General features: G+C 42.6%; 1 protein-coding gene and 1 long non-coding RNA gene across 2 annotated transcripts in view; one reads left to right on the forward strand and one right to left on the reverse strand.

Annotated features, from left to right (window-relative positions):
- The window catches only part of LOC115590581 (uncharacterized), a 13,137-nt gene extending 6,528 nt beyond the window's left edge, over positions 1 to 6,609 (reverse strand). Inside the window, exon 1 of the long non-coding RNA XR_003985784.1 lies at positions 6,554 to 6,609. This is a non-coding gene — a long non-coding RNA (uncharacterized LOC115590581). The remainder of the gene's footprint in view (positions 1 to 6,553) is intronic.
- LOC115590542 (uncharacterized) overlaps positions 1 to 11,335 on the forward strand; it is a 518,602-nt gene that overhangs the window by 400,911 nt on the left and 106,356 nt on the right. The gene's annotated exons all lie outside the window — the stretch shown is intronic.

The following is an 11,335-nucleotide window of genomic DNA, read 5'->3' on the forward strand; positions in this document are numbered from 1 at the left end:
CCCCATCAGTTAATTCTTGGTCTGGATTATATTCTGTGTCGTCTTCGTCTTCTGACACTTCCTCCTCTAATCCATCCTCACTGTCAGTTTCCTGGACTCTCTCCTCCTCACCAGTGTGGTGATCACGTATGTAATCAATAGCCTCACTTATGATATATCGACGTGCCATGGTGCTGCCACACAATGAATTGTGAGCAAGGCCTCAAAAAAGCAATGTTCCAATAACTTTCTGAGAACAGGTGTTGTTCCCGCGGAAGAGAGACTCTACTGGGCAAAGGTTCCCGTGGTGGTTGCCTGGGAACCAAGGTGTGTGTGTGTGTGTGTGTGTGTGTGTGTGTGTGTGTGTGTGTGTGTGTGTGTGTGTGTGTGTGTGTGTGTGTGTGTGTGTGTGTGTGTGTGCGTGCGCGCGTGCATGTGTGTGTGTGTGTGTCCATATGACAAATGAGGCTGTACCTGAGATCAGTTTTTTACACTAATTGTAGTCTCCCCCATTCATTTCTAATGACTGGTCATTCTTGACCGGGAACACCAAGAGTGTACAAAAGTTGAATAAAATACACAAAATTGTATGCAAATAAATACTATTTATTTTGTGTGTTGAAATCCTCTTTGTGGACAAAGTCATGGACTCTTAGGTCAGTCTGATCAAATTAAATCCATTTTTAAGAGATAAAACTTTTAAATCGGACAGATTTGACCGGAACACAACATGAGGGTTAAGAAAGAGGCAGGAATTATGTTTTCATACTCTAATTATGATGGTAATAATCATAATAAATGACAGCAAACTAAACTATCTACCAAACATTTAAAATACAATGCCTTTAAAATCATAATAAAATCATATATGGTGATCAGCAGATTATATGTCAGCATTAACGTGATGTATTGGTATGTTAATGATCCCAAACTGTTAGCTAGCTAATAATGATAATATTGATAACATTACTGTGGGTTCAATAACAGGTTTACCTCTCCACGGTCCTCTCAGCCGTAGATAAACCAGAGCCGCTTCTCCTCTTCCTCCACAAGCAGATGTATTAAAAAGGAAATCAGGGTTTCCAGAAGCTCAAACAGATCTGACGGTCAAACTTTACTCTTCTTGTCACTTTCGCGGACCTTACCTCACCAGAAATAGTGAGGAGCGGGTAGGGGCGGAAACATCTGGTGACGCAACCAGGAAATGCTGTGAAGGGTAGACCGTCCAATTTCACAACAGGCTGATGAGGCCTGCAGGTCTCTCTGAAGGACCCGGCTTTTGCTGGCGGCGAAGGATGGGTCCTTGAAGGATGCTACCCCTGAATTTGGACACAGCCTATGTTTGTCATCACTGCACATAAATGAGTGTAGAATAATGCTTCACTTGCCTTCTTTCAAAAATGTATTTATGGCTGTCTATCAGTGTCAAGCTTTTGATCTAAGTTCTGCTTTGTTTGCCAGTTATTATTCCAAGAAGTGCGTGCTGCCACCTTTTGAAGTTTCAATAAAATCTGATGAATATGCGGCTGATTTACTGGAATTGAATTCAGAGGTCATTCAGGTAGGATACATGTGCCTTGAAAGACAACAGTGCCATCTAGTGGCGACTTGCATCATCTACACCATCAATTCATGTGTTTCTAAGCACAATTGACCACTTCCTGTTGGACTGACAGTGTGGGTGTAAATGAGTCATTTGTGCGTCTTGTCATAACACACATGTGTGCCACATTTCATTCATGTACATGCATATAGGATGCCCAATTTGAGTGAGATAAAACTTGCTTCATGTTTCCAGTGGGTGGCGCCATGGATATGACACAGCATTGATGCACAGATCTATTCAGGGCGTCTCCCTCTAGATTCCCTCTAGATTTGGCCTAGATAGGAAATAGTATGAAGGAAGGAGATATCCAGACTTGATGCTTCATGACGAAGGATTGTTATGGCGGGCTCCGCAACTGCCAGCAGGTCTGACGTAGGATAAACATTTCCATAACTTTTCATCTTCAAGGTCAGAGGATGCTACTGAGTGACTTTGAAGTCTGTGGTGTTACATCTGTAGGAGGAGATAATTTAAGTACGAAGATTGGCATAATTCAACATGGCAGCCAAAAGCAAAATGGCAGACTAATTATTGATGCTGAGATTTGTTCGGGGAGACAGCCTCTACAGTTACGAGCAGTTTGGTGTGGATAGGGCATTTTATGTTGAAGTTATAAAGCCTCGATGCTTGACGGCGTGAGGACAAAATGGTTTCCACCGCACCGCCAACTTAACCTTGGCGCAGCTGAATGATTTCCATAACTTTTGTTCTTCGAGGCATGAAGAAAATTCCTGAGTTAATTTAAAGTCTGTGGTGTTTAAGCTCTAGGACCAGATGATTTTCAAAGTAGGCATGATTTGGACAAAATCACCGCCACACATCTAAATGACTGCCTTCCTGTTGGACTGACACTAGGAGTCCAAATGGGTTTTTTGTGCGTCCGGTCATGAGGAATCTGCGTACCACTTTTCGTCCTTCTATGTTACAAGTAGGAGGCGGGGCATCACAATAGGGGGCGCTACAGAGCCCACGCGTCACGGCCACGCCCCGTGACTACACAGATCTCATCAGGGCGACTCCCTCTGCATTCCTGAGAGATTTGGCCGAGATAAGGCATTGTATGAAGAAGTTATGAGGACACGATGCTTCACGGCGAAGGATTTGAATTGACCGCTCCACTGTGGCCAGCAGGTATGACGTAGGATAAAGATTTCCATAACTTTTCATCTTCAAGGTCAGAGGATGCTACTGAGTGACTTTGAAGTCGGTGGTGTTACATCTGTAGGAGGAGATAATTTAAGTACAAAGATTGGCCATATTTCAACATGGCGGCCAAAAGCAAAATGGCAGACTAAGTATTGATGCTGAGATTTGTTCGGGGAGACAGCCTCTACAGTTACAAGCAGTTTGGTGTGGATAGGAAATTGTATGTTGAAGTTATAAAGCCTTGATGTTTGACCGCGAAGGGAAAAAATGGTTTCCACGGCCCCGCCCACTAAAGTTTGGCGCAGCTGAATGATTTCAATAACTTTTGTTCTCCAAGGCATGAAGAAAATTACTGAGTTAATTTGAAGACTGTGGTGTTTAAGCTCTAGGACAAGATAATTTTCAAAGTAGGCATGAATTGGACCAAAACGCCGCCACACATCTAAATAGCTGACTTCCTGTTGGACTGACACTAGGGGTCCAACTGGGTTTTTTGTGCATCTGGTCATGAGGAATCTGCGTATTGAATTTAGTTCTTCTGCGCACTTGTGGGAGGCGGAGATAAACACTAGGGGGCGCTACAGAGCCCGCAGGTCACGACCACGCCCATTGACAATGCAGGATCGCTATTTTCGCTTAACGTGACGCAAATTCCAAATTTGGAGAGTTTTCAATTATGTCCAGGCATCCAAAACTGCAGTCGATGTCGGATCGGAATGATAATAACGAAGAATTAAAACTGCAAGCAGTGATGAACGGGCCCTCGCAGTCCGCGCGCACGTCGGGGCGTGCCGCCTTCCAAACGCGCCGCGGCTTAAGCCCCGTTGCTCAGTCGTTGTTCACGGAGGCGGCAACCGCCTGCGTTTGGGACGGTGCACGCCGGGGGTGAATATCAGCCTCTTCTCCCAACGTGTGTTTGTAACGCGGTGGGTTGCCCCTGCCAGTATTAAGCGCTTTCAGTTGAATTCAGAACAACTTCCTGCAATCCACAGAAATCCAAATGGACTACAGGTGAATGATTTCTAAAACATTTAATAATCGGGTACGTTTTGACAATCAATTCTGCACCGTTACGTTGTGTGAAGTGTTACGGCCTTCTCTTTGCCTTTGTCTGGAATTCAGGCACGGACACCTGTGTTTTTGCAGGGAACAGATTGGAAGTGGGACAGAGGGGGGGGGTTGTGGCTTGCAGTAAACTTCCTCCGCCCTAAATTCGAACCCAGGTCCACTGCATATGTGGCATGCACTCCAACTACTCGACCACCGGCGCAGATAAGACACAGCCTTCTGTTGTCACCGTGAAGGCAGGAAGGCAGCGCATCATAGGGGAGGATGGAAGTGGAATGCCACAGATTTAGATAGGTAGTGGAGTGCAGCCAGATGTGATTCTTCCTTTTGGAAAGGGACAGCGGTCAAGTGACCAGGTTTGACGAGCGTCCTGCAGTAGCGGTGTTTAACCAAAGAACTCACTCAGTTGTTTCATATCGCAGTGGAATCCACTTCGTTCATTGCGTAAGAGTTGGGCAGAATCACAACTACACACATCTTGTTGTGTGCCACATTGACAGGGCAGACACAACACGCAAATGGCATTCTTAGCAAATTGGCTTATTTGAAAATTGTGTGCTGTGGCTCACTACCACTCACTTATCCATTATGTGGCTCAACCCATTACGATGCATGCCACATGCAAATTCAGAAAGAGATTTGGGATCGACTGTCAGACTAAAAAGGACGCAAAGATTAAGGATCAACAGCAAAGATAATCTTAACTGATACTACTAAAATAGAAAAAAACTACAGGACTGCTGTCTGTTAAGTATGTATGGAATGAAATTATTATAAAACACTATGAAATAGTTCTTGTCAATGATTTTAATGTTCAATTGAATGTTTTATGATTCAGGGATTTCATATGAAATACCCAATGACATGTTTGTTTCTTCTTTTTTGTTACAATGAAGTCAGTTTAAATGTGATAAAATAGTTTTAACGTCATTGATTTTCACGGTAAATTAAATGTTTTATGATTCAATGATTTCAATGTTAGATATGAAATACTAAATTACAGGTTTGTCTCATCTTGTTTGTTGCAATGAATTAATTAGAGTCAATATAATTTTGATAAAATGTCGACATTTATTTTGCTGGTAAATTAATCCAAATAGTATTGAAAAGTTGATTGAAACGTCAACCCTGTTATTCTATTCAACCCTGTTACAGTGAGTTCAACCCTGTTACAGTGAGTTCAACCCTGTTATGTGACAGATTTTCATACATTTTTGGATATTAAAAAGAAATATTTGAGAAATCTTTGTTGAACTGTGTGTAAACTGTAGAGGACAACAAGAAAATATATAAAGGTCTAATCTAATCTTAATGTCATTGCATATTTTCATAATATATGGAGGCCGTATTTACATGAAGGTATCATATCCTACTTGACATTCAAATTAGTATTACTAAGAATAAAATGAAATGTACTTACAATATATTCTTAAAACAAGGGACAGATGATTACCAAGGATCTCCAAGAATTAGTTTGAATATGTTTTGAAATTGTATTCACACAGAGATCACATTGTCTGTTACGGGGTTGAATTAAAAATGGCTAACATGACAAAGAAATTCCGAGTAATGTTTGGCATTCCACGTCTAAGGTGGGAAACAGTATTTTACCAGAGGTTCAAATACTCCTTTATCAGATGCAATGTTCAGAAGTACAGTAATTTATGGTCTTTTTTCAAAACTCAGAGAACCCAAAAGGCACCCGTTACAGAGAATCACCCATATATTATTAGCGTTGGAATACGCAGTACAATGTCCAACATAACATTAGCATAGGCAAAGCATGCTAAACAGCATGATGGCTTGACATACTGACTGTTAACCACAGCTGTGTTTTGTGTTAGATCCCATATCATAAAAAACACGTTTTCTCTGCTCTCAACATATATAAGCTGGTCCTCCCTGAGCCTGCCAACTCCCAGAATGAGGATTCCTGCAACCCACTAACTGGTAACAAGGCGCACCTACAGGATGTTCAGATTCTGCTCCTTACGTTATGTAACGAAAGGAGTCATTATCATAGGCCGACCTCCTCTGCGCGGTGATAGGAGATGTCAGAGGGGGGCGCGTTCATCCCCGCGGTGAAGTTCGGTGTGTCCAGCAGAGAGACAGCAGTGTTTCACAATGTTGTCGCTCAGAGCTAGACACGCAATTGCTCTGTTGTTGGTCGTAATAATCAACATAAGTGCCTATATTCTGTCCCAGCTACAGAACAACAGACCGGCAGAGACCGTGGTTGTGTTTCCTTTTTAATGACAACGTGCCGGCTGCGGTTCGTGTTAGCTTGTATGTGTGTGCTAACCTCTTTACATCGGACTGCTTCAGTAACGAGGGTCAGTACAACGCTGTCTTTGCCTCGGCACCGATCCTCGTAAAACGATCAGTCTCAACCATACCGGACGCAGCAACTGCACCCGAGCCACCTTTAATTGTCGCCGCGATTTGATTACAGTTGCCGATGAGTATGGTGAAGTCAGCTGGAAATTGGCTAACGAGTTAGCTCCACTTCGGTCCGCTGTGCAATGGCGTTTGAAGCGAGTGTGATGTTAATGATATTACGATGGACCTTGGTTGTCACAGTAGAAAGTCTGGACACATGTGCAGACTGGAGACAGAAACTATGCGAACAGTGGCCAAGAGTTTGAAGACTGTGTTTGAGACAAACACAGCTTTCGCTAGCTGTTAGCCATTAGCGACACTATAGTAACTGTAACAACACATACACACAAACTAACATTATTTAGCCACACTTACCATTCTGAAACGTCCTGCTGCAGCCGCAGAGTCTGTACTTCTTCAGAAGCCTCTCCTTCTGGGTCCGATTCTGAGTCAAACTGGTTCGGTTGAGCGAAAAAATCTCCGCGAGCCATAGTGCTACATCCACCGTAAACATTAGCGCATGCCATTAGCATAACGGGCTTCCTCAGAGTGACAGCATCCAAAGCTCCCCAAGTACGCGTCGACAGACGGAGCTCATTAGCATTTAAAGGTGCAGGCACAGAAACAGAGTGCTCTGATTACAGCTCAGCAGACCGACTTTTTGACAGCTGGAATGCAGGACCACGGATGTGTTTGGGGTAATACATATCGAATACAGAGTTGTTGGACCTCTGACAGCTGTGTGACATTGATGAAAAACAGTATAATATGGGACTTTTAACCAAAGAAATGACTCAGTTGTTTAAAATGGCAGGGGCAGCCACTGTGTTCATCGTGGAAAAGTTGGTCAGAATCACTACTACACACATCTTGTTTTGTGCCACACTGACAGGGCAGACACAACACACAAATGGCATTCTTAGCAAATTGGCCTGATTGAAAATTGTGTGCTGTGGCTTACTACCACTGGCTTATCCATTATGTGGCTCTAAACATTACCCTTCAGTTATTCCATGTTGTAATGTGCAATTTAGACAAAACTATCTGCAAATGCCATGTACATCTGACTATGTTTGTGATCAATGCAGATAAATGAGTGTCAAATGATGCTTCACTTGCCTTCTTTCAAAAATGTATTTATGGCTGTCTATGAATGTCATGCTTTTGATCTAAGTTCTCCTTTGTTTGCTAGTTTTTATTCCATAAAGTGCATGCAGCCACATTTTGAAGTTTCAATCAAATCTGATAAATTTGAGGCTGACTTCCTGCCATGGAATGAAATTATTATTAGCACGAAGGACACCTGTGACTTGAAAGACAACACTGCCATCTAGTGGCGACTTGTGTCACTCACAGCTTGTAGGAGCCCTAATGGAATGAGATTAAAACTAATTTATGTTTCCAGTGGGTAGGGCTATGGATATGACAGAGTATTGATGCACAGATCTATCCATGGGGACTCCCTCTCGATTCCCTCTAGATTTAGCCTAGATAGGAAATAGTATGAAGGAGTTATCAGGACTTGATGCTTCATGACGAAGGATTGTTATGACGGGCTCCGCAACTGTCAGCAGGAATGACGTAGGATAAAGATTTCAATAACTTTTCATCTTCAAGGTCAGAGGATGCTACTGAGTGACTTTGAAGTCTGTGGCGTTACATCTGTAGGAGGAGATAATTTAAGTACGAAGATTGGCAAAATTCAACATGGCGGCCAAAAGCAAAATGGCAGACTAATTATTGACGCTGAGATTTGTTCGGGGAGACAGCATCTACAGTTACAAGCAGTTTGGTGTGGATAGGACATTGTATGTTGAAGTTATGAAGCCTCGATGCTTGACGGCGTGAGGACAAAATGGTTTCCACCGCACCGCCAACTTCACCTTGGCGCAGCTGAAAGATTTTAATAACTTTTGTTCTTCAAGGCATGAAGAAAATTCCTGACTTAATTTGAAGACCGTGGTGTTTAAGCTCTAGGACAAGATAATTTTCAAAGTAGGCATGATTTGGACAAAAATGCCGCCACACATCTAAATGGCTGCCTTCCTGTTGGACTGACACTAGGGGTCCAAATGGGCTTTTTGTGCGTCCGGTCATGAGGAATATGCGTACCATTTTTTCGTCCTTCTATGTTACATGTAGGAGGCGGGGCATCACAATAGGGGGCGCTACACAGCCCACGCGTCACGGCCACGCCCCATGACTACACAGATCTCATCAGGGCGACTCCCTCTGCATTCCTGAGAGATCTGGCCGAGATAAGACATTGTATGAAGAAGTTATGAGGACACGATGCTTTACGGCGAAGGATTCCAATTGCCCGCTCCACTGTGGCCAGCAGGTATGACGTAGGATAAAGATTTCCATAACTTTTCATCTTCAAGGTCAGAGGATGCTACTGAGTGACTTTGAAGTCGGTGGTGTTACATCTGTAGCAGGAGATAATTTAAGTACGAAGATTGGCGATATTTCAACATGGCGGCCAAAAGCAAAATGGCAGACTAAGTATTGACGCTGAGATTTGTTCGGGGAGACAGCCTCTACAGTTACAAGCAGTTTGGTGTGGATAGGAAATTGTATGTTGAAGTTATAAAGCCTCGATGCTTGATGGCGTGAGGAAAAATTGGTTTCCACCGCCCCGCCCACTAAAGTATGTCGCAGCTGAATTGTTTTAATAACTTTTGTTCTCCAAGGCATGAAGAAAATTACTGTGTTAATGTGAAGACTGTTGTGTTTAAGCTCTAGGACAAGATAGTTTTCAAAGTAGGCATGAATTGGACAAAAACGCCGCCACACATCTAAATAGCTGACTTCCTGTTGGAGTGACACTAGGGGTCCCACTGGGTTTTTTGTGCGTTTGGTCATGAGGAATCTGCAAATTGAATTTCGTTCTTTTACGCACTTGTGGGAGGCGGGGATAAACATTAGGGGGCGCTACAGAGCCCGCAGGTCACGACCACGTCCATTGACAATGCAGGATCGCTATTTTCGCTTACCGTGACGCAAATTCCAAATTTGGAGAGTTTTCGATTATGTTCAGGCATCCAAAACTGCAGTCGATGTCGGATCGGAATAATAATAACGAAGAATTAAAACTGCAAGCAGTGATGAACGGGCCCTCGCAGTCCGCGCGCGCGTCGGGGCGTGCCGCCTTCCAAACGCGCTGCGGCTTAAGCCCCGTTGCTCGGTGTTCACGGAGGCGGCAACCGCCTGCGTTTGAGACGGTGCACGCCGGGGGTGAATATCAGCATCTTCTCCCAATGTGTGTTTGTAACGCGGTGGGCTGCCCCTGCCAGTATTAAGCGCTTTCAGGGGAAGTCAGAAATCCAAATGGACTACAGGTGAATGATTTCTAAAACACTTAATAATCGGGTACGTTTTGACAATCAATTCTGCACCGTTACGTTGTGTGAAGTGTTACGGCCTTCTCTTTGCCTTTGTCTGGAATTCAGGCACGGACACCTGTGTTTTTGCAGGGAACAGATTGGAAGTGGGACAGAGGGGGGGGTTGTGGCTTGCAGTAAACTTCCTCCGCCCTAAATTCGAACCCGGGTCCACTGCATATGTGGCATGCACTCCAACCACTCGGCCACCGGCGCAGATAAGACACAGCCTTCTGTTGTCACCGTGAAGGCAGGAAGGCAGCGCATCATAGGGGAGGATGGAAGTGGAATGCCACAGATTTAGATAGGTAGTGGAGTGCAGCCAGATGTGATTCTTCCTTTTGAAAAGGGACAGCGGTCAAGTGACCAGGTTTGACGAGCGTCCTGCAGTAGCGGTGTTTAACCAAAGAACCCACTCAGTTGTTTCATATCGCAGTGGAATCCACTTCGTTCATCGCGCAAGAGTTGGGCAGAATCACAACTACACACATCTTGTTGTGTGCCACATTGACAGGGCAGACACAACACACAAATGGCATTCTTAGCAAATTGGCTTATTTGAAAATTGTGTGCTGTGGCTCACTACCACTCACTTATCCATTATGTGGCTCAACCCATTACGATGCATGCCACATGCAAATTCAGAAAGAGATTTGGGATCGTCTGTCAGACTAAAAAGGACGCAAAGATTAAGGATCAACAGCAAAGACAATCTTAACTGATACTACTAAAATAGAAAAAAACTACAGGACTGCTGTCTGTTAAGTGTGTATGGAATGAAATTATCATAAAACATTATGAAATAGTTCTTGTCAATGATTTTAATGTTCAATTGAATGTTTTATGATTCAGTGATTTCATATGAAATACCCAATGACATGTTTGTTTCTTCTTTTTTGTTACAATGAAGTCAGTTTAAATGTGATAAAATAGTTTAACGTCATTGATTTTCATGGTAAATTAAATGTTTTATGATTCAATGATTTCAATGTTAGATATGAAATACTAAATTACAGGTTTGTCTCATCTTGTTTGTTGCAATGAATTAATTAGAGTCAATATAATTGTGATAAAATGTCGACATTTATTTTGCTGGTAAATTAATCCAAATAGTATTGAAAAGTTGATTGAAACGTCAACCCTGTTATTCTATTCAACCCTGTTACAGTGAGTTCAACCCTGTTACAATGAGTTCAACCCTGTTATGTGACAGATTTTCATACATTTTTGGATATTAAAAAGAAATATTTGAGAAATCTTTGTTGGACTGTGTGTAAACTGTAGAGGACAACAAGAAAATATATAAGGTCTAATCTAATCTTAATGTCATTGCATATTTTCATAATATATGGAGGCCGTATTTACATGAAGGTATCATATCCTACTTGACATTCAAATTAGTATTACTAAGAATAAAATGAAATGTACTTACAATATATTCTTAAAACAAGGGACAGATGATTACAAGGATCTCCAAGAATTAGTTTGAATATGTTTTGAAATTGTATTCACACGAGATCACATTGTCTGTTACGGGGTTGAATTAAAAATGGCTAACATGACAAAGAAATTCCTAGTAATGTTTGGCATTCCACGTCTAAGGTGGGAAACAGTATTTTACCAGAGGTTCAAATACTCCTTTATCAGATGCAATGTTCAGAAGTACAATAATTTATGGTCTTTTTTCAAAACTCAGAGAACCCAAAAGGCACCCGTTACAGAGAATCACCCATATATTATTAGCGTTGGAATACGCAGTACAATGTCCACATAA

This window comes from Sparus aurata, chromosome 10 (assembly GCF_900880675.1).
Source record: "Sparus aurata chromosome 10, fSpaAur1.1, whole genome shotgun sequence".
Taxonomy (NCBI): Eukaryota; Metazoa; Chordata; class Actinopteri; order Spariformes; family Sparidae; genus Sparus; species Sparus aurata.